This window comes from Erinaceus europaeus, chromosome 20 (assembly GCF_950295315.1).
Source record: "Erinaceus europaeus chromosome 20, mEriEur2.1, whole genome shotgun sequence".
NCBI lineage: Eukaryota > Metazoa > Chordata > Mammalia > Eulipotyphla > Erinaceidae > Erinaceus > Erinaceus europaeus.
In genome coordinates, this window is record NC_080181.1 from 1,412,964 (window position 1) to 1,436,582 (window position 23,619).

The following is a 23,619-nucleotide window of genomic DNA, read 5'->3' on the forward strand; positions in this document are numbered from 1 at the left end:
GGCTGTCCTGCATGCGTGTGTGGGCTGTCAGCGTGCGTGTGTGCTGTTCTGCGTGCGTGTGTGCTGTCCTGCGTGCGTGTGGGCTGTCCTGCATGCGTGTGGGCTGTCCTGTATGCGTGTGTGGGCTGTCAGCGTGCGTGTGTGTTGTTCTGCGTGCGTGTGGGCTGTCCTGCGTGCGCGTGGGCGGTCCTGCACGTGGGCTGTCTGCGTGCGCATGCGCACTTCTGAGCGTGGGCCGTGTGCACGTTCACCAGGTGCCCGGCGGCCCCATGCGCAGGCGCGGCGTGGTCTCTGCGGAGGCGGCGCATGCGCATGCGCAGGCGCCGGGGAAGGAACGAGCGGCCCGCGGGTGCAGGTGAGCGCCATGCTGGGCGAGGACCGGACGGGAGCGGGCTGCTTGGGGAGGCTGCAGGCGCCGGGCCGCCGTGTGGCGCGTCGAGGGCGGTGGCGTGGTGCCCACGGTCTCCGCCTCGGGCGCTCCGGGGTCGTCCGGGCAGCAGCCTCGGGAGGGGCAGACGCCTGCGGCCCGGCTCCCACACAGGTGAGGCTTGTGCGGGCCGCCGGCTCGACGTCACCGGAAGCGAGCTCGAGACACGCCGGAAGCGGGCCGCAGTCCCCGCACATCCAGGGCGAGGCCGGTGAGGGCGGCGCGGGAGCTGCCGGTGAGTGTCCTGGAAGGGAGAGCTGCCCTCGGGCCCTGCCTCGCCCCGCTGCGCCTCCTGCCGCCGGGAGGAGCTGGGCCGCCCCGCACCCGGGTCCGAAACGCCTTCTGAGGCCTTGGACGGGCCGCGCCCTCGGCTCCTCGCCGGTAGCGCCGCTCTCCCGGTGGTGGCGGCCGGGGCTGGCGCGGGGGGTCGCCGCACAGGCCAGAGGAAACTGGAGTGGACGCGTGCGCTGCTGGGGCGGCCGCCCGGTGTCTCCTGCGGCGTCTCTCTGCCCGGCTGCCGCCCCCTCAGCCTCAGCCGGGCGGGAGGCTGCCCTGCGGGCTGGTTCGTCAGGCCGCCGAGTTCCCAGCTGCTGCTCGTTCGCTGCGAGCGCCCACGGGGAGTTGAGAGCCTTTCTCTGTGTCTGGTGGGATGACGCCGTCACTCTCCCATTATCGCGCTGGTGAAATAGCTCGCTGGAGAGTGGGCTGATTTGCCACGTGCATGACCCAGGTTCGAGCCCAGCCCCTGCAGCACTGAAGGAAAGCTGGGTGCTTTGGTGCAAACACACACACACACACACACACACCCCAAAGCATTTTGTTCTTTGTGTCACACACACACTGAAGGAAACTTGGGTGCTTTGGTGCGAACATACACACACACCCAAAGCGCACACACACATACACACCCCAAAGCATTTTGTTGACACACACACACACGCACACACACTCTGAAGGAAACTTGGGAGCTTCGGTGCGAACACACACACCCCAAAGCATTTTGTTCTTTGTCAATGAAGTCTGTTACATTGTTAGTTTTCATGATAAACAGTCTTGTATCCCTGGGGTACATTTGCCTGGCAAATGTGGCTGCATTCCATTCGCTGTTGCCTGGTTGAGTGTTTCGGTGTCCTGTCCGTGAAGGGGTGGCCTAGTGTTGGTCTGACTTGGGTATCGTGAGCGGTCCTGCCTTGTGAAATGAGTGGGGAAGACCCCCTGTGAAACAGGCTAGTGGGGGTCTTCAGATGCCTGGTGGGACTCACCAGTGTGCTTCTTAAGCCTGGACTTCTCCTTGTGGGGAAACTTTATTTATTTATATGCCTCCAGGGTTATTGCTGGGCTCGGTGCCTGCACCATGAATCCACTGCTCCTGGAGGCCTTTTTTCCCCTCTTTTGTTGCCCTTGTTGTAGCCTTGTTGTGGTTATTATTGCTATTGTTGACGTCACTCGTTAGACAGGACAGAAAGAAATGGAGAGAGGAGGGGAAGGCAGCGAAGGGGAGAGAAAGACAGACACCTGCAGACCTGCTTCACTGCCTGTGAAGCGACTCCCCCGCAGGTGTGGGGAGCCGAGGGCTGGAACCAGGATCCTTCCACCAGGATCCTTCCACTGGTCCTTGCACTTTGTGCCACGTGCGCTTAACCCGCTGCTACCGCCTGACCCCTGGAAACTTTATTTTAGTATCTTTCCATGTTAAAACACTATTCAAAAAATAGATATATTTTTTCCACCAAGGTTCAGTGCCAACACTACAAATCCACTTCTCCAGGTGGCCATTTTTTCCTTTTTTTATTTTTATTAGGACAGAGAGAAATTGAGAGAGGATGGGGAGATAGAGACGCCTTCAGACCTTTTCACTGCTCATGAAGTGGTTCCCCTGCAAGTGGGGATCAGGGGTTCAAATCTGGGTCCTTGTGCTTGGTGTTATGTATGCTTACCCAGGTGCACCACTGCCCAGCCCCCCAATTGTTTCATCTTCAGTTTTGGTGGTTTGTCTTTTTTAAAGCTCAACTTTATAATCTCTCCAAGTGAGAACGAGGCCCTTTTATTTTGAGAGTAAAAGTTGTATCTCAAGGTCAGATGTCAGGAGCACTCAGTGGGGGCCCCAGGCCCTTACTGCTTCAGGCCAGCCGGAGGTGACCAAGGCTCACCTCAGAAGCAGACCCCTGTTGGCACCCTGCCGCCTGAGTTCCTTCTGCAGACTGTGCGGGGTGGAGAGCCAGGTGCTGCTGATATAACGCCCTCTCAGTCTGAGTTGTTGCAAATGGCACATCTTCTCATACACTCACCCCCTTTCTAGATCCTGGTTATTGGGATCAATGCTGTAGTGAGCATAGGTGCATCCATGTTTCCAGATCAGCGGTTTTGTATTTCTCTGGACTTATGGGTGAGTGAACCACCGTTTCATCTCCGTGTCATCTCAGCTGTCCCAGTCTGCACCCCACCAAGCGGTGCACAGGGTTTTCTTTCCTCCGCAGCCTCAGCCACACTTGCTTCTGCTATGGGTCAGCCTGTCCTTCCAGCTGTGGCCTCGATGCTTTGACTTGCATTCCCAATTTGACGGGGTTGATGCGCACCTCATGGATGGTGACCATTCTTGTTTCCTTATAGTATCCCACTTGGGACATTTACTAGAAAAATCTAGATAGATCATCTGTTTTTAGTCAGAATACTTGTTGAGTGTTCTTGTGTATTTTAGTTTAATGTCGTGTTAGATGTCTGATGTGCAAACATTTTCCCACAGTCAATAGGAATAGGAGCCTTATTTATTTACTGTTTTTTTTAAAAAAAAAAAAAACAACACTTTAAATCGCCAGGACCTGCGTAAGGATCCCAGTTCGAGCCCCCGGCTCCCCACCTGCAGGGGGGTCGCTTCACAAGCGGTGAAGCAGGTCTGCAGGTGTCTGTCTTTCTCTCCTCCTCTCTGTCTTCCCCTCCTCTCTCCATTTCTCTCTGTCCTATCCAACAACAATGACATTAATAACCACAACAATGTTAAACAACAAGGGCAACAAAAAGGAAAATAAATAAGTAAATAAAAACTTATTTAAAAAAAACACTTTTTTTATTATATTTATTTATTGGATAGAGACAGCAGAAAGGAAGGGGGAGATAGAGAGAGAGACAGACACCTGTAGCCCTGCTTCACCACTAGTGAAGCTTTCCCCCTGCAGGTGGGGACCAAGGGCTGGAACCTGGGTCCTTGTGCACTGTAACATGTGCGCTCAACCGGGTGCACCACCACCCAGCCCCTATTTATTTACTTTATGTGGATACAAGTTTCACTGTACAGAAGCTTTTCAGTTTGAGGTCATTTTACTTATTTTTTACTTTTGTTTGCCTTGCCATTGAAGGTCCCCAAACATGTTTCTAGGCCAGTGCAGGGAGTATACAGCTTGTCTTCTCACATGTATGTTATGCTTTCGTGACATAGATCCAGGTCTCTGATCATTTGGTGTTTTGTGTAGTTAGTTAATGGTTTAGTTTCTGTTTGTGTGTAACTGTCCATTTTCTCCAGTACCATTTATAAAAGAGATTTTTTTTTTTTTGCTCCTTCCTTGTAATGTAGTCCATACATGTGTAGTTAGGTATATTTCTGGATTTGCAGTTCTGCTCCACTGGTTAGTGTGCCTGCTTTTATTCAAAATGCCCTGTTGTTTTAATTACTATTACTTGTAAGTAGTATTTGAAGTTGGAGGAGGTGATGCCTCCATAATTCCTCTTTTTTGGCTAGGACAAAGAGAAATTAGGAGAGGGAGGTAGAGAGGGGAAAAGAAAGACAGACACGTGCAGGCCTACTTCACTGCTTGTGGAGCGACCCCTCCTGCAGGTGGGAGCCAGGGGCTCAAAGTGAGATCCTTGTGTTTCACACTATGTGTGCTTACCCTGGTGTGGCACTGCCTGTCCCCATGTGTCTTTTGAAGCTACTAACAAATAGCAAATTCTTTTTCTGTGGTGAACACCTTGGGATTTTGATGTAGATTGCATTGAATCTGTGTATTGTGCTAGGTATTAATGGCAAGTTAGTAATGTTAATTCCTCCATCACCAGCATGGGGTGTCTTTCCATCTTTTTTTTTCCAACAAAAATTTTTTTTAAATATTCCTTTTTGTTGCCTTTGTTGCTTTATTGTTGTGGTTATTACTATTGTCGTCGTTGTTGGATAGGACATAGAGAAATGGAGAAAGGAGGGGAAGACAGACACCTGCAGACCTTCTTCACCGCCTGTGAAGCAACTCCCCTGCAGGTGGGGAGCCAGGGTGACTGCACTATGAATCCACTGCTTCTGGAGACCATTTTCCCCCCATTTTTGTTGCTCTTGTTTTATTTGTTGTTATTGCTGCTTTTGTTGGCTAGGACAGAAAAATCAAAAGGAGAAAGACACCTGCAGATGTGCTTCACTGCTTGTGAAGCGACTCCCCTGCACATGGGGAGCTGGGGGCTCATACCAGGACCCTTACACTGGTCCTTGAACCACATGCACTTAACCCGCTGTGCTGCTGCCACCCCCCTTTTATTTAGTTCTCTTATACAATTTTTCATGCTAAAACTTTCATTACATTGAGTAACAACAGTGATGGTGGGCATGTTTCTTGTTCCTAAACTCAGGAAAAACTTTCAATTCTTACCACTGAATATGAAATGTGACTGGGTTTGCCATACTTGACTTTTATTAAGTTGAGGGACTGTCTTGATAATTTTTTTTTCTAGTAAGTGGAAACTATCTTGTCAAATCCCTTTTCTGCTCCTATTGATAACAATTCCCTTTTGTTGCTGTGCTGCTGAGGTTATTTGTGTATGTTGTCATCCTTCTATCCCTGCAGTAGATGTCAGTTCCATATGAGGCAAGAATTTAACATATTGCTAAATTAGGTCTGTGAGCATTTTGCTGGGTATTTATTTTTGCATCTGTGTCTACCAAGACATTGGTCTATAGTTTCTTTCTTTGTGACATCTTTACCTGGTTTAAGATTTGGAATAAGGGTGGCATTGTAGAGCACACTGGTATTTGGATGTTCTCCAGTTTTTCAGGAGAGTTTGAGAAGGATAGGGATTGTTTGGAAATCTGGAGAAATTCACTAGTATGAAGTTTTCTCGGAGGTTTTTACTTGATTATGGTTAATCTTCAAAAGAGTGGTATCAGAGTAAGTTTTTGTAGGATTAGCAAAAATAAGTTATGTAGGTAGTATGCCTGCTTTACCTTGTGTACCACCCAGGTTCAAGCCCAGTCCCCACTACAGTGGGAGAAGCTTTGCTGCTGTGCAACCTTCCCGTCCCTACCTCTTTCTAACAAAAGTTGCCTTTGAGCAGTAACATCCCAGTGATGACCAGTACATAAAGTTCTGCCTATCTTCAAGCTATGAAATTAATATCTTATTTCTACTTTTAATTTTCCCAGATAACTGATAGATTTTCTTTGTTTATTGCTGGCTTATGGTGGTGCTGGGGATTGAACGTGGGTCCTTGGAGCCTCGGGCTAGAGAGTCTTTTTGGCATAACCATTATGCTATCTACCCCTGTTTATGATAGATTTAAAAAAAAATAATTATTGCATAGAGGCAGAGAGAAATTGAAAGAGGGAGATGGAGGTGGAGACAGAGAGACACCTGCAGCTCTACTTCACCACTCGTGAAGCTTTCCCTCTGCAGGTGAGGACCAGGGGCTTGAGCCTGGGTCCTTACACACTGTAATGTGTGTGCTTAACCAGGTGCATCACCACCTGGCCCCGATGGATTTTCTTTCCTTGGCTATTATTAGCTCTTTGGGTTTCTTCTTCATAGCCTTTGTACATTAGTATTTCTGTTTTGGAGAAAGGTTTCTGTTCCCTTCATTTACATTTTTTAAACCACCACCTGCCACAAGGGCAGGAAGAAGGCAAGCAGCATGGAGTGCCGCCAGGACTTGGTGATGCTCAGTGCTGCCTTCCTGAAACACTTGCAGTGTCCAGTGCCACTGGGCACATAAGCACCACCTGCTGGCCCCTCTCCACCTCCCCTCTGGGATCTGAGTTCTGCTGGCAGAGCTCACTGGCTTAGTTATGTTTTTGTCTCCCCATCTGCTTTGTTCCCTTTCATTCCGCATGTAGTTGGAGTCAGTCAGTACACGCCTTCCTCTGACTCCCTCTACTTCCCATAATCCCGCCAGTTTTTTTTTTCCATTTTGCTACAAATGGCAGCATCTCTTTAGAGCTGAATAGTATTCCATCCTCTATAAAGATCACATGTTCTCTTACACACTCATTTTGGATGGGTTCTTCAGTCTGTATTTATTGTGAATAATGCTGCACTATTTCTCTGAGTTAATGATTTCGTATTTTCAAATTCTCAGATGCCCAAAAGTGGAATTGGAACATATAATTTAAGGTTTTATACATATATGTATATATATATGTATTTGCCTCCAGGGTTATTACTGGTGCTTGGTGTCTGCACTATGAATCCACTGCTTCTGGAGGCCATTTTTTCCTCTTTTGTTGCCTTTGTTGTTTATCATTATTATTGTTGGATAGGACTGAAAGAAATCAAGAGAGAAGGGGAAGACAGGGAGAGACAACAGATAGACACCTGCAGACCTGCTTCACTGCTGCTTGTGAAGTGACTCCTCTGAAGGTGGGGAATGGGGGGCTCAAACCGGGATCATTATGCTGGTCCTTGTGCTTCTCGACATGTGCACTTAACCTGCTGTGCTACCACCCAGCCCCTTTAGGGTTGGTTTTTATAAAGATTCATTCCATGTGATCAGAGCTACAGTGATGGGATGGAACTGGAACTGCAGGCACGCGAGTCCTGCCCCAGCCACTGCTGCTGCCCAGGGCCACTTAAAGGTCACACACATTTACATTCCCACCACAGTGCAGGAGGGAGCCCCCTTTCCACAGCCTCTGCACCTCTGGTCGCCATCTTTTTGCTCTTTCTCTTTCCCTAGTGGGGCAGGGCTCTGGAGAGGTGAAGTTCTGGGACATTGGTGAGGTCGTCTGTCCAGGAAGGTCAGGATGGAATGATAGTTGCACTTGTGAAGCATCCCTCCTGCAGGTGTAGAGGTGTAGAGCCAGGGTTCGAACCAGGATCCTTGCAAGTGTTCTTGTGTGCTTAGCACTATAGGTGCTTAACTGGGTGTACCACTGCCTGGCTTCCTTAGTTATAAAACTTTTAGGGAGCATCAGGGAAGGAGCCGAGGGTCTTTTAAAAAATTTATTTGCCTCCAGGGTTATTGCTGGGGCTCAGTGACTGCACCGTGAATCCACTGCTCCTAGAGGGCATTCCCCCCGCCCCTTTTGCTGCCCTTGTAGTCTTGTGGTGGTGGTTATTGTTGTTGTTGAGGTCGTTCGTTGTTGGATAGGACAGAGAAATGGAGAGAGGAGGGGAAGACAGAGGGGGAGAGAAAGACAGACACCTGCAGACCTGCTTCACCACCCAAGAAGCGACTCCCCTGCAGGTGGGGAGCAAGGGCTCAAAACGGGATCCTTTCACCATTCCTTGTGCTTTGTGCCACATGCGCTTACCGACTGACCCGGAACCAAGGGTCTTACACAAGTACAGTGGCCCTCAGCAGTCTCCCCAGCCTGATTTGTGCATCTATTGTGGGGTGGAGCGGGGAGGGACACATCACAGCACTTTCTACTGTCCACAGTGCTCCAGCCTGCGCAGGCCTCAACCCTAGAGCCTCACACACAGCCAAATGTGTGATATGTTGGCCTCCTGCCCCAATGCACAGAGCAGCTGTCTTAACTGGCTGCAGTCTAGGCTTGTTTTTCTTTGCTTTTTTCCACTTTGAAGTTGGTGTCAAGTCCCCAAAGACCTCTGACACTGATGTCATGGGATGTGCTGCCTGAGCTTGCATCTGTGTTTTATGGCTTCTAGCCTTGCATTCAAGTCTTTAAGCCACTTGGAAGTGAGCTTTGTGTGTGGAGTTAGTGACCACTTCATCTCCCCTTTCCTGAACACCAGTTATTCAAGGCACTCTTTTTCCTTGTATGTGGTTGCCACAGCGATGTTATGTAGACTTTGGCACGTGTGTGTGTGTGTGTGTGTGTGTGTGTGTGTGTGTTTCTGGTCTTTCATCTCTGTTCATTGATCTGTTCAGCTTCTTTATTTCAATACATAGTGTTTTAATTTGTTGTATGTACTCTTAACACACAAAATGATGCTTCTGATGTTGTGCTTCTTCATTTTCTTTCCTTTAGAATGTGCTAACAAATTAACCCTGGGTGGTGTCATTCATGTACTATACAAGTGAATAGCCTCACTGGCTCAGTTTTTATTCTGTTTGTTAAATAGAGCAAGGATAAGAGAGGAGGGAGAAGGTGTAGCAAAATACCACTCCACCAGGCATGTAGCCCCGGGGTGTTGTCAGAGGTGCTCCCTTTAATGCTGGATTTAGAAGTTAGGGATTTGCTTACGAAAGATGTGTGTTATTGAAACACTTCAATCCATTTTACTTCTTCTTAAGATTGCCGTAGTAATTTGGGTTCTTCAGTTCCATAGCATTTTTAGTATTTCTTGTTCAATTTCTTTAAATTGTTAATTACTTGTTAAAATGTCTTTGGGGTTTGGGTAGGGGTTACACTGAATCTGCACATTGCTTTTAGTAAAATGACCATTGGAAGGTGCTGGTTTGGCAAGGGTGCATTCTTAGGCCCTTTGTGTTATTAATCAGTTTTTTTTTTTTTCTCTAATGAACCTAGCTAGCAGTTTGTTGGTTTTATTTATTTGCCTCCAGGGTTATTTGCTGAGGCTTGGTGCCTGCACTATGAATACACTGCTCCTGGAGGCCTTTTTTCCCATTTTGTTGCCCTTGTATTTGTTGTTATGGTTGTTGTTGGAAAGGACAGAGAGAAATCAAAAGAGAAGACGGGGGAAATAGACACCTGCAGACCTGCTTTGCCACTTGTGACGCGACCCCCTCGCAGGTGGGGAGCCGGGGGCTTGAACTGGGATCCTTGCGCTGGTCCTTGTGCTTTGCGACATGTGTGCTTAACCCGCTGCACTACTGCCCGGCCCCCAGTTTTATCTTTTTTAAAGAAACAGTTCTTGTCTCTTTGATGCTTATTTCATTAATTTTTCCTTTCACAAGCTTTAGGTTTCATTTGTCCTTTTCAAGTCCCATTATCAAAGTTGAATTGGATTTTTTTGTGTTGATTTTTTTCTTGATGTAAACTTGTATTATTAAAGAGTTCCTCTTAACACTTTCACTACATATCATAATTTCTGATAGCTTGTGCCTTTTTAAAAATTTCATCATTGAAAATTGACAGATTTATAGTTCTAACAGTTTTCTTTGTGTGGTTGGTTTCTAGCTTTAGAGAGTTGTGATTAGAGATGATGCTTGGTATGATTTCAGTCTTCATAAATTTGTAGGGACTCATTTTGTAGTCTGAATATATAGTCTGTCCTTAAGAATGTTCTGGGTGGGGGAGATAGCATGATGGTTATACACTCTCGTGCCTGAGGCTCTCAGGTCCTAGGTTCAATCCCCCACACCATGAGCCAGAGCTGAGGAGTGCTCTTCCAAAAAAAAAGAAAGGAATGTTCTATGAGCATTTGAACATGTACAATGTATTTTGGGGATAGAATTCTCTAAACAGTCTATGAAGCCCAACTCTTATTTGTCATTTAAAGCCACTGTTACGGGGTTGGGGAGATGGGAGGGGGGAGTTTCATGCCTGAGGCTCCAAAGTCCCAGGTTCAATCTCCAGAACCACTCCCAACCCTGATTGAGGATCTCAGCCCTAAGTGGAGTAACTGACTGTTTCTTTGCTGCTTTCTTCTCTCCTTTTCTGTATTACCCTAGTGGTTGTCAGTTCTGTATCTGCATAGGTTCACCACTTACTGTTCGTTCCAGTCAGAATCGTGGCATTGTTTTGGCTGTGACTACTCTCCTGCTGTTTCTTCATGTCTCATATCAGTGAGCTCATCCACGATGTTTCTCCTCTTAATCAGCTTTGCATAACCCCCTTCCAGCTGTGTCTGTGTTGTTGCAAATGGCAGAGTCATCATCATCCTTTTTCTTGCTGAGTAATAGTCCATTGTATACACACACCAGTCCTTTACCCACTCATCAGTCCTTGTGCGCTTAGGTTGCTTATCTTACTGCTGTAAATGGAACTGCAGTAAACATAGGAATGTTTGTATGTCATTTGGCTAGCAAGAAGTAGAATTGCTGGATCATGTGGTAGGTCCATGTTTAATGTTTTGGGGAGCTTCCCTACTATTTTCAGAGACTGGACCAATCTGCCTTCCACCAGCAGGGTACAGGTTTTCCTTTCCCTCCACATGGTACCAGCACGGTCTCCAGCCTTTACTGTCATCCGTCCTGGCAGGTGTGAGTTGACATCTCAGTATGGTACTGACTTGTGTTTCCTTGGTCAGAAGTCAAGTTGAGCCTGTTTGCCATCTATCTGCTATCTTGGGGGAAGTCTTGATTCAGCTTTCTGCCTATTGTTTGTTAAGAGTTGTGGAGTGTACGGTCTGAATCTCCTCCTTTGAATCTTAGTCTTGGGTCATACATCTAGCCACATCTTTACTGCTTTTGAGTTCTTAAAGATTCATTTTATTTGAATGAGTGACAGGTAGAGTGGGAAGAGACTATTACTCAACTCTGGTTTATCATGGTGCTGGGGATGGAACCTGAGACTTGATCTTTGGCCATGAAAGTCTGGTGTGCAACACCGCCCCCCCCCCCCCCCCCCCGCTGACTTAATTTTGGTTATGGTGTGAGGTAGAGATCCAGTCTCCTCCTTTTGCATGTGGCTGTCCAGTGTCCCAACCCCATTTTTGAGCAGTTTCCTTTGAACCCAGGTGCAATTGTGTAATGTGCTATAAATCACTTGACTGTGGTTGTGTGCATTTATTTCTGGGCTCCCAGCTATGTCATTTATCTATTTTTTTTCTTCTATTATCAGTGTTTTGATTCCTTTAGCTTTATAGTAGTTTGAAGTCGGGGAGTTTACTGCCTCCATCTCCCCCCTTCCCCAGACTTAACACTGGCTATTAAGAGTCTTGTGATTCCAGACAAAGCTCTGTGATGCTTAATCCCTTTGTAGAATGCCATAGGGACTTAGTGTAGCAATTGCATTGGAGCACTATAAAGCTTTAGTGAGGTGGCCATTGTTGTCTGCCCTTTTTTTTCCTGCCAGAACACTGCTCAGCTCTGGCTGGTGATGGTGACCCCATAACAGCATTAATCACTTCACACTGAGAGCACAGATTGTATTTTTTTAAATTTATTTTCCCTTTTGTTGCCCTTACTGTTTTCATACAAGGCCTTCACCTCCTTTCTTAAATTTATTCCTACATACTTAGTTCTTTTTGACATGATTGTTTTTACTTTTTTAGTTATGTTTGCTTGAAGAAATGCAGCCATTTCTTGAATATTGATTTTGTAGCCTGCCACTTGACTGACTTGACAGTGGTGGTTGGCTGGTTGGTGTTTTAGCCTGCCCATGCTTCACATTCTGCTCTAACCACGACCTAGTGCACTCCATTGGGTGAGCTGTCCTCTGATTCTTTAACATTGTTTCCAATGTTTGTTTGTTTTTTGCCTCCAGGGTTATTGCTGGGGTTTGGTGCCTAGACTATGACTCCACTGCTTTTAGAGGCCATTCTTTCCCTTTTGTTAAAGCTCTTGTTTATTCACTTATTTTTTATTGTATAGGACAGAGAGAAATGGAGAGGAGGGGAAGACAGAGGGGGAGAGAAACAGATACCTGCAGACCTGCCTCACCACTTGTGAAGCAACCCTCCTGTAGGTGGGGAGCTGGGGTCTCAAGAGACAGGACCCTTATGCTTAATACTATGTGCTCTTAACCCGGTGCACCACCAGCCCCCTTTTCCATTTTTTAAAAAAGTTATTTATTCCCTTTTGTTGCCCTTGCTGTTTTGTTGTTGTAGTTATTGTTGTAGTTGTTGGTTAGGACAGAGAGAAATGGAGAGAGGAGGGGAAGACAGGGGGAGAGAAAGATAGACAGACACCTGCAGACCTGCTTCACCGCCTGTGAAGCAACCCCCCTGCAGGTGGGGAGCCGGGGTCTCAAACTGGGATCCTTATGTCGGTCCTTGCGCTTTGCACCACGTGCACTTAAACCACTGTGCTACCACCCGACTCTCTGCAATTTTTTTTTTTTACTGCAGTACTCAGAACTTTCTGTAGATAGGCCTTCTGCAAATAGTAAATTGACTAGTTTTTTCTACTCTATTTGCTTGTGTCTCCCCCACCCCTGCCCCCACCTCCTTACTGTCCTGGCTAGGATTTCAAACATTTTTGATAAGAATTGATATTCTTGCATTGTGCCTCAGAGCCCCAGCTTTCGGTGCTTCCCCGCTGAGTGTGAAGCGAGCTGTGGGCTGTCTTTTGATGTGTTTACTAGATTGGGGTCTGGCCCTGCTCTCCAGGAGGGATTCTGAAACCATAAAGAGATGCTCTCTCTGCATCTACTCACGTCATCAGATGATTTTTTCCCCCTTCCCTCTGTTGATGCAATGTGTCACGCGGATTGAACTATAGGTTTGAGCCAAGAGCCCTGGCACATGATCCTTTTAATGTCTGCTGCATGGGTGTGCTCAGATTTTGTTGACCTTTGCATCTGTTTAGCGAGGATACTGGTCTGTAGGGGTGTCTGCTTCTGCGTTTGTTACCTGAGTGCTGTTGGCTCATACAAGGTGCTTCCTCTCCAGTCTTTTAGACAAGCTTAAGGAGGGCAGATGTTAGATCATCTTTGAAGACTTTATAAGACTCATCTGTGAACCCATCTAGTTCCAAGCTCTTTGTCTCTTGAGGGGTTTGGCTGCTTTTTCAATTCCTTGTTTATAACAGGTCTGTTCAGGCTATTTCCTCTTGGCTCCACCTTGGAAGGTTGTAAGAATTTAGTCCATTTCTTCTAGATTCATCAACTTATTGCCACAGAGGTGTTCGCAGGCATCTCACAATGTTTTTCCTGTGGCATCTGTTGTAATTTTTCATTTCTGACTTCATTTATTAGTTTTTTTTTTTCTTATTTTTTATGAGACCAGAGCACTGCTCAGACCTAACTGGGTGGTGCTAGGGATTGAGCCCTGTGCTGTGGCACAGAATCATCTCCCTCATCCTTTAAAAATTTAATTATGGTTTTATGGGAGAGTTCTATTTTTTTTTTTTTCTTAGTGAACCTTGCTAACGGATTGTCAGCTAATAACCAGTTCTTTGTTCTATTGATTTCTCATATTGTCTTTTTAAAGTTCTGCTCTGGTTTATTTTTTTACTTCCTTCCTTGTCCTGACCTGATTTCATTTGTGTCTTGTTCCATGCTTCCTTTAGGTAAGGGGTCAGGTTCCTGTCAGTGTGGAAAATCCATCTGCCATTTCAGTTGTGCCTGGCTTTGTCGTGGTGACCAGTCCCACGCTTTGATGTGTGTAGGGGGCTGTCCCGAGGCCAGAGCTGAGCTACCAGCCCCCCAGTGTCCCTGAGAGTGACTCTGCAGGCACTGTGCTGCGTTTACACCCCGGCACATCTGTCTCCTGGAGGGATCATAAGTGAGCTGTGGTGGGTCACTGACCCTGAGCTTCCCTAAAACCGATTAAGCACAGAGCTGCTTTGAGTAGCTAGCTCATGGTATTAAGCCCCCTAGGGCTCTGATTTCTCCTTTTTCTTACTGCCAGTGCCTGAATAGCTCCACCATTCCCAACGGCCTTGGGTTGTTTTTTTTTTTTTTCTTTTCTATTTCTTTTAATGGAGGGTGAGAGAGGGGTGGTGAGAAATACCTATAGTACTGCTTCACCATTCTTGAAGCCCCCAGGTCCCTGCACATGACCGTGCACACCCACACTGTGGGTGCCAGGTGGTATGGAGAGGCTGGCTTTGTCTCAGATGTGCCCCTCACTGAGCTCCAGCTCTGTGCCCTCAGGCCAGGGCCCACCGCTATCACTCCAGCCCTCCTCCACCGGGCAGCTTCCGGAGTCCGTGTGGACTTGCTGCCCCCTGGTGGGCGCCATGGAGGAGACGTGCAGAGAAACACCTCACAGTCTTGTCGCCTGAGTACAGTGCCAGCACTGCACATGCCCCGAGTGCTGCAGGCAGGTGTAGACTGAACCAGGTAGCCTTCCACTCCAAGGTACTCAAGGTCACATGGGCTCATGTGTGACTACCTGGGGGAATGGGGGTGGGAGGGCGTGAAGCTACGTAGATACAGGCCGGCCTACCCCATGCTTTGGGGACAGGCTCGCTGTGACAGTTGAGGGCAGGCACTGCACTGCAACCAAGCCTGACTTCTTGCACAGGTGACACATGGTCCAGGTATGTGTTTGAACAGAAATGCTTCTTCAGAGTGTGCAAGTTTGCTGGCCATTCCCATTTCTCTTCAGCTAATTCTGTTTTACACTTTTTTCTATTCAGAGACTGAGACAGCAGTGCTGGGAGCCTCCTGCTGCTCTTAGCACCTTTGTGTGACATGTGTAGAGCCCGAGGCTGTTTCTGTGTTCCAGATTATTTTGTCTTTGGCAATTTTTTCCCAATCCTTTTTCTAGCATTGCTCCTGCAAGTGGGGACAGGAGGCTTGAACCTGGTTCCTACCCCATAGTGGTGTGTGAGCCCCACCACCTGGCCCCTGTGTGCGGCACACCAAGGCCTCCTCCTGAGTCTGGGTTTGTAGTCTTCAAATTAGAAAAAAATAGAGCCAAACTGCTCTGAAAAAGTTCATTCTTGGGGAGTCAGGCAGTGGGTTAAGCACAGGTGGCGCAAAGCTCAAGGACCAGTGTAAGGGTCCCAGTTCAAGCCCTTGGCTCCCCACCTACAGGGGAGTAGCTTCATAGCTGGTCTGCAGGTGTCTTTCTCTCCATTTCTCTCTGCCCTATCAAACGACAGCAATAAAACAAGGGCAACAAAAGGGAATAAAATTTTTTTAAAAAAACATTAATTCTTAGGGTAAAGGTAGATACTAATGGTCATGCCTGAGCAGTGCTCTGGTAAAAAAAAAAAAAAATTCTTTAGTGAGTAAAAAAAGATGTGTCTGCTTGAATTCTGAGACTTCTGTTGGAGTGTTAGAAAAGTCATGCATCCTCGCTCATTTTGGTTGCTTCACTCTCGCCCTCTGAAAGGTCTGCATTGAGGCCCCTGGCTGTCAGCACACAGATCAGTGACGCTGTTGTCCAGCCTGTGGGGGGGCTCCCTGTCACCCCCAGCACCATACACAGGTAAAACAAGCATCTTCTTTATTCCAAAAATAAATATCTCCCTCTGAGGGGCTAGCAGTTCTGGGTGGGGCGGAGTCTCACTGGGTGGCGCTGGGCCGGGTGGCCATGTAGACGAAGAGCACGAGAAGCAGCAGCAGCAGCGCCAGGGTGGGCAGCACCACAGTGGTGATCTGCCGCCGCGCCTCCTGCATGGCCTGCTTGCGCTCCTTCTTGTCGCGAGATGTCTCCTTCCTCGGCTTCCCCTTGAGCTGCCGCATGGTACCCGGCGGCCGGCCTGTGGGAGAGCACGGTCAGTGTGGGGAGGGTCCTGCTGCCTCCCAACCCAAGAAAAACACCCAGGGGACACCAAACAACAGACTGGAGGAGGTGTGGGGACAGGGCACACCCACCTCACACTCAGAACGGAGTTACCTCAGGCAGCTGGGGGGGCTGTGCCACCTCAGCCGGGAGAGGGAGGCTCACAAACCACAAGTTCCAACTCTATGGCAACCCCACCCTGTGGCCACTGGCCAGCTCCAGAACATTCTGAGCCTGGGGGGGGGGGAGGGGTTGAGTGCAGGACCAAGTCCCAGCACTCTTGGTGGTCTTCTGATAAGACACCCCTCTACACACACGGGAGGGGAGGATCTCTCAGCCAGGCAGAGAACCACTTCGAAAGTGAAATCCTGCCTGCACGAGTTTTGGTCCTATGTAAAGCTAGTCATTCCTCAATTTCTAGAACCAGGCTGAGTTAGAGGCCACAAATCAGCCTCAACTGGCAACTCAGTGCTGAATTCCCAGAAAAGTCATGAAAAAGTAACTCAAAGAAAAACTAACTTTTCCCACAACCCAGACACTTAGCCAGCCTTGGTGGGTGGGGTCGCCTGTGTCAGACCTTCAGGAGCAGCACCCAGGTTCCTGCACCCCCGGTAATGCATGTCCTGGAGGAGGGGTCCTGTGCAGACTGAGAAGGAATGTGTTCCCTCGGTTGCCAGGAGCCCACCAGGGCCTAGGAGCAGCGACACCTCAAGTTCTGTAGGAGGTGTACCTTGTGCTGCTGACTCCCCAGCCCCACACTCCAGGCTAACTGAACCCTCACACCTCACAGTCAGGGCATGAGTCCAGGTCTGCAGGCAGACACTCCCTGCTCACTCCTACATTCAGGAGGTTAACAGGCCCAAATCAAAAGGACTTTGGCAACAAGTGTAAAGCTAAGGATGATGACCACAGTGTATTTTCCTGAAGGAACTGAGCGACATAAAAAAGTAGGTAGAAAGTTGTAGCTTTGTGAGAAAAAAATACAGAAAATGTTTCTGTGGCAGGACACATTACTGTGCACAAGGACTCAGGTTCAAGCCCCCACCCGCAGGAAGGAAGCTTCCCAAGTGCTGAGGCAGGTGTCTGTTATCTCTCCCTCTGTCCTATCAAAACAGAAATGGCTCCTGGGAATGGGGCTATAAAAGTATTTAAAAAGGGGCTGGTGGGGGTGGTAGTGCAGTGGGTTAAGCATACGGACCAGTGTAAGGATCCCGGTTCAAATCCTGGCTCCCCACCTGCAGGGGCGTCACTTTGCAAGTGGTGAAGCAGGTCTGCAGGTGTCCGTCCTATCTGACAAGGACAACGACAACAAAATGGCCTCCAGGAGCAGTGAAGATTTGTAGTGTAGGCACTGAGCCCCAGCGATAACCCTGGAGGCAAAAAGAAAAAGGGGGTGGAGGTTGCCCTTCTAAAGGCATTTAGAAGTGTGTGCCACCCCCCCACCCCCGCATTTTTTGGGAGACTTAAGGAAACCAGAGTGATTATCTGCTGCTTTTTTTTTTTTCCTCCAGGGTTATTGCTGGACTCCGTGCCTGCACCATGAATCCACCGCTCCTGGAGGCCACTTTTTCCCCCTTTTGTTGCCCTTGTTGTGGTCATTATTATTACCATTGTTGTTGTTTGTTGGATAGGACAGAGAGAAATGGAGAGAGGAGAGAAAGACAGACACCTGCAGACCTGCTTCACCACCTGTGAAGCGATTCCCCTGCAGGTGGGGAGCTGGGGGCTCGAACCGGGATCCTTACGCTGGTCCTTGCGCCACCGCCTGACCCCCGATTATCTGCTCTTAAGTGCTCTGGGTGAACTGCAGCTAAACTTGGTCTTGTTTGCTTTGTCATTTTGACTTGAATGGATATGTGAAACCTAATGAAATTTTTGACAACCTTCCCCAAATCAAATTTTCTAAATGAAGGTGTTTTTTTTTTACCTTAAAATTCAGATCACCCAGAGAGCCGAGGAAGGACAGTGCTTGATGTGCCATGACTGGGAAGCAGTACCAAGCAGTACTGCCTCACCAGATCCTGAACTGGAATCACCTTGCATGTTGGCTTGTAGAGGTGGGCCTGCTAGGGCTTTGACACGTACCCTGACAGCTGACTGACTTCTGGCACCGTAGACCAACAAGATCCATCTCTCTCTCTCTCTCTTAGTCCCTCTAGTAATATTGGCTTGTCAGAAGAGTCATGATGACTTTTGCCACCATATTGCTGGGGCTCGGTGATGACAGTATTTATCTACTGGTCGCCACTTTTCCTTTATTTTGTTTTATTTGATAGGAGAGGTACACCTACCTGCTTCACCATTCAATGAGGTGAACCCCTACAGGTAAGGAGTGGGGGCTTGAACCCAGGTCCTTAGGCATGGTAGTGTATGCGCCCATCACCATCTCAGAGAGGAGGAGGGGAGAAAGACAGGGAGGTAAAATCCTTTTACCCTTGACCCTCCATCTCACTGTCCATTCAGTGAAGCTAAGTCCATCTGTACAAAGCAGCCACCAGGTGAGACCTGTTCTTTCAGAGGTCACCTGTCAACACTGACTGGGCATAGGGGATCCACCATAGCACCTGCCACCTAGGACCCTTGGAGGACAGTCTCCAGGTGGGCAGAGAAGGCACCTGCTGGCAAGAGATGGACAGGGAGGCCCCAAGAGACATAAGGATTGGTGTGGCCTGGTCAGGCTCCACTGCCCCTTGAGCCCACAAGTCAGGTATACGTCATGCCCTGGGCCACATCTACATCCCCACCCTCACTCACCTTTCTGCCAAGCTCAAGAACCAATGTTTCAGCAAGCGGACTTCCAGTGAAAGTGGCTCAAGTTACTCCTGCTGAAAAGGAAAGGGGCACCAGTCATCATGGGGTGGCCTGGGTCTCGGGCTAACTCTGAGGACTGGGCCGCCGATGAGACCATGGGGGAAGGCTACCTTCTGAAAGTTTTGGGCTGAAGCTCCATCCACCCCTTCACAGTCCAGGGACCGTGAAAAGCAGGCTCTCCCTGCTGCATCTCTGAACATACAAAGTAAACCTGCAGGTGAGTTGCACTGCTGCATGCACACCAGGCCATGTAGCACTGGCTTCAGTCTGTCTCCCATTAAATAAGTAAATCTTGTTAGAAAGACACAGTAGTAAAATCAGGATGACATTTGAGTAGAGACACATAGGGGTAAATGGAAGAGCTAATAGGTTCAATCTCTCTTGTTCTGTCACAACAAACCTTTCAATATAATAACCACATAATGGAGGTAGAAAGTCTTTAATAAATGGTGCTGAGGAATGATACTAGCTTAGATGGGGAGTTGGGATGCCCATCACAGGGATGCAAGAAATCATCCTCTCATGCCAACAGCTGCCCTGTAACCATTATTTCCTATGGTTACAATGAAATAATGTTAGATCACTCTTAATTTACACACACACACAAATTGAGTGTTTCTGTACACTTGGTCCAACCCCTTCCTGTACAGAGAGCTAGTGGGTAGGAATCTATCTACACATCCCCCACTTACAGCAGGTGAAGGAACATGTATGTCCTGGGCTGACAGGATGGAGCCCTGCACAGGACCCTGCTTCTGCAGGTCTGTGTATGCAGAAGCACCCTAAGCACCTCAACGTCCCCAACATGGAGCGCTCACATCTACAGGGGACCCCACCAGACAGGCTTATACTTAATAAAAGGACTCCAACACTGCCCCCACATCTGTCTGTGGTTGAATACACAGGTGGAGGACCTTAGCCAGATGTACGGCCCTGAAATGACACATCCCAGGGTGGAGAGAAAGTGACCACAGCCAGTCACCATACAGTTGATCAGAAGAGGTCAGGTGGGAACACACATGACATCCCCAGCTTCAAGGAGTATTGATTTGTAAAACTTATTACGCAATCCATAACCCTGTTCAGACAAAACAACAGATGTATAACCATCTGTGTATGGGTGCTTGAAACTTGTCATTATCCAAATGTCACATACATTCTCTTGATGCCGTAAGATACTGAGTTTGTTTTAGTTACCCATGCACAATTGCCATTCAGATTTATGGTGACCACTATGGACAGAGATCTCTCAACTATCCAGACTTCACCTTAAAGCAGGATTTTTATGTTAACGGGACAGCCTGAAATACAGACCTCATGGAAGATTAGCCAAAGAAATGTACCTGGTACACAGAAACTCAGGGATCAGAAAATACTTCAACGCAAGTCCATATATATCTAAAGGACTCCGACACAGCCCCCCAATACACAGCCCCATCAACACTCTGAAGGAACCCTGGCACTGAGCCTCCACATACATAATGTCTGAAGGAGCATCTATCTACACAGCCCCATATCAACATATACACAGGACCCCCAGCACAGAGTTCCTACATTGTACCTACAGGGCAGCCCAGAACACAGTACAAGGGACACTGACACAGCACCAGCACAGCTATTTAATGGGACTGCACCATGGAGCCCCCAGTCTGTATTAGAGAACTGCCTCACACTGAGCCCACATCTATCTCCACGAGACCCCAACACAGGGCTCCACATCTGTATCAACGGCTGACCCCAACACACATCTAGATCTATAATCAACAGTCCCCAGCTTATGTATCTAGCCCCACACATTTATTTATATGAGGCCCCAATTCAGCACCCACATCTATATAGGGGACCCCACCACAGTCCCATATATATATATATTTCTCAAGGCCTACATCAATTCAAAGTGTGAGAGATGGTTAGGTCTTCTCTTCAAAAGAACATGACTAGAACAGTTGTTTAGTACAAAAACTCTTTAGGGGCCAGGTGGTGGTGCACATGTTGCAGTGCAGAAGGACCTGGGTTTGAACCTCCAGTCCCCACCTACAGGGGGAAAGGGTTATTGCTGGGACTCGGTGCCTGTGCTACAAATCCACTGCTCCTGGAGACTATTATTTTCCTTCTGTTGTCCTTGTATTCTTGTTGTTGGATAGGACAGAGAGGGGAGAGAAAGACACCTGTAGACCTGCTTCACCGCCTGTGGAGCGACTCCGCAGCAGGTGGGGAGCCACGGGCTCGAACCCAGATGCTTATGTTGGTCCTTGCAGTATGCGCCATGAAAGGGGGAAAGCGTTGAGAGTGGTGAAGCTGGGCTGCAGGTGTCTCTGTCACCCCCTTCCCTCTCAATTTCCGGCTGTCTCTATCCAATAAATAACGATACTAAAAAAAATTATTTTTATGAATTGTTACCTATGGCCACCTGTGGCCAGTAGTTCTGATTCTTTAGGTCACCACAGCTCCTCACAGTGCTGGCTAATCCTCCAGCAGAGACCCTCAGGCGCTCTTCCTCCTTCCCTTATTCAGACAAAGGGGGAGACTGTGAGCTCTGAAGCTCAGTCCAGGGGTGGAGGAGACAGTTCTACATCAGGTAAAAAAAGATGGGAGAAGGGTGAGGGCACTGCTGCCTGACAGCCACTGTTGGCCGCACACCCTTTTGCAAAAGAATAAATGTCTTGCTTAGTAATTTTAATTGGATGTCATTCACAACAAAGCATAGAGCTTTTGACATCACCATTATGCTATCTCCACAGCCCCTAAGGTGTTCTTTGAACTTGAGCCCACAGATTGTTGATTCAGGCCAAGAATGGAGCAGCCTGCCAGAGGACTTGATGCAGGACAAGTATTCCCAAGTCTCACAGCTCAGTTTGTTCTGACCCCCCCCCCCCCTTTACTGGCATTTGCACCTAACCCACTGCACTCCTGCCCGGCTCCTGTAAACAGTCTGTTCTTCCTGCGGTCCCCAGAACTGCAAGGTTTGCGGTGCTGTTTATTATTATTTTTCCTTACTAGGACACTGTTCAGCTCTATGGAGGGATTCTACCTGGGACTTCAGAGCCTGAGGCATGTAAACTTTTTGCATAGCCATAATTATGCTTTCTCCCCTGTGGGGAGCTGTTCTGAGGCCTTGCTTTGGCTGATAACTCCTTTTTCCTCTCATAGACCAAAATCAACTGCTCTCAATGGAAAGTATATTTGATTAAGTATAAAAACTTAAGTGCATGCACACTATTCCTTAATTCCACAATGAACCTACTTTAACTCAGAAGTGGAGAGCACCTCATTCTAAGAAAGACCTTTCTCACCAGACATTGATAAGCCAGCTGGCTTATGGTGGTGTGCAAGTTTGAACATCACACTTCGGAGCCTCAGGCATAACAGTCAGTTGGGGTGGGGGTGGCCACGCCAGGTGGTAGTGCAATGGGTTAAGTGTGCAAGGACCGACCGGTTTGAGGATCCCGGTTTGAGCCCCTGGCTCTCCACCTTCAGGGGGGTCACTTCACAGGTGATGAAGCAGGTCTGCAGGTGTCTTTCTGTCCCCCCACAATGATAATAATAACAACGGCAACACAAGTGAAAAAATGGCCTCCATTTTGAATGCAACACTTTCAAGATGTGATGTATCACCTGTCACACACCAATTAGGAGACAGACAGTGATTGAGAGCTTTTCCTGCTTAGACAAAGGGCAGAGGAAGCCAGACATCACCAAACAAGGCCCTGTGCACCAACCTACCTCCAGAAACCCTGGAAGCAATGAGGGGCCGGCTCAGAGCCTTCCTGGGTCAACAGCAGTAAAGCAATAAATCCCCTTGAAGGATTCCTGCTTGTGTGACACCTCCACCCTGGGTCTTCAGCCACGCAAGCCTGGTGCTCTTCCCAGTCAACTATGCCCCCTGCCTCTCTCTTGCTCCTGGCAAGGAAGCTGACAAGAACAGACTGCAAACACCCTCCCCACATAGACGCCCACCAGTGACAGAGCTGTGGAAATGTCGCCGCCTTGGGGACACGGAATAGAATGCACCTCAAGGTAGACTAGAGCCAAGCAAAGGGCTCCTGTCATTCCCTGAATACTCTCTTCATTTTTTTTTCTCACACATCCAGTGAGAAAAACACACAGAGAAACACCACAAGACAGCTCAGCTCTAGCTCAGGATGGTGCCGGGGATTGAGACTGAGATTTTGGGATGAGAGAACATAATGTTTATGGAAACAGACCCTCGTGCCAGAGTCCCAGGTTCAGTCCTCCACCCTACCAGAAGACAGAGTTGAACAGTGCTCTGGTACAAAAAATAAACTGGGCTCTTGGAGCCACAAGCATGAAAGTTTTAGGAAGAACTCCACCCACAGCTCCTAAGCCCCAGATCTTACTCTAAATATTTGCATTGTGTTAAATTTAGCTACTGATAGAGAAATAGAGGATGTTGCTAGCTAGTGGAGTGCACTGCTGCCTGACTGTCACTGTTGGTGACATGCCCTGTTGCAAAAGAAGAAATGCCTAGCCTCAACTCCTTATTTTTTGCCTTGCCAAGTAATTTTAATTGGATGTCATTTACAGCAAAAGGGATTCTGACACTGCCCCTCATTTATCTGCAGGGTCCCCGACACACAGCCCCTAAACCTGTGTTTAGGTGTTTTTCTCTACAGGGGGACCCAACACTCCACACATCTGTTCACATGCAAACCCGAGCATCACCCCCACATCTATACCGCAAGAGGTCACTAACAGAGTCCCACATGTTTATCAACAGGAGATCTCAGTAAGGAGCCCCTACACAGCCCCACATCTATAGGCAGACAGGACCCAAAACTGCCCAACTCACAGTACCATACCGAGACCTACAGGAGATCCCAACAAACAAGGGACTCACACACAGCCCCCACGTCCATGTATGCAAGGACCCCAGCACACACTACAGAGCCCACACCTCTACAT

At 48.2% G+C, this 23,619-nt stretch overlaps 1 long non-coding RNA gene across 4 annotated transcripts in view; it reads right to left on the reverse strand.

Annotated features, from left to right (window-relative positions):
* Positions 1-15,851: 15,851 nt before the first annotated feature.
* The window catches only part of LOC107523127 (uncharacterized), a 44,378-nt gene continuing 36,610 nt past the window's right edge, over positions 15,852-23,619 (reverse strand). For all 4 annotated transcript variants that reach the window (XR_009546706.1, XR_001601742.2, XR_009546707.1 and 1 more), the window contains 3 exons: positions 18,640-18,710; positions 17,121-17,255; positions 15,852-15,862 (listed from right to left, as the gene is read on the reverse strand). This is a non-coding gene — a long non-coding RNA (uncharacterized LOC107523127). The remainder of the gene's footprint in view (positions 15,863-17,120; positions 17,256-18,639; positions 18,711-23,619) is intronic.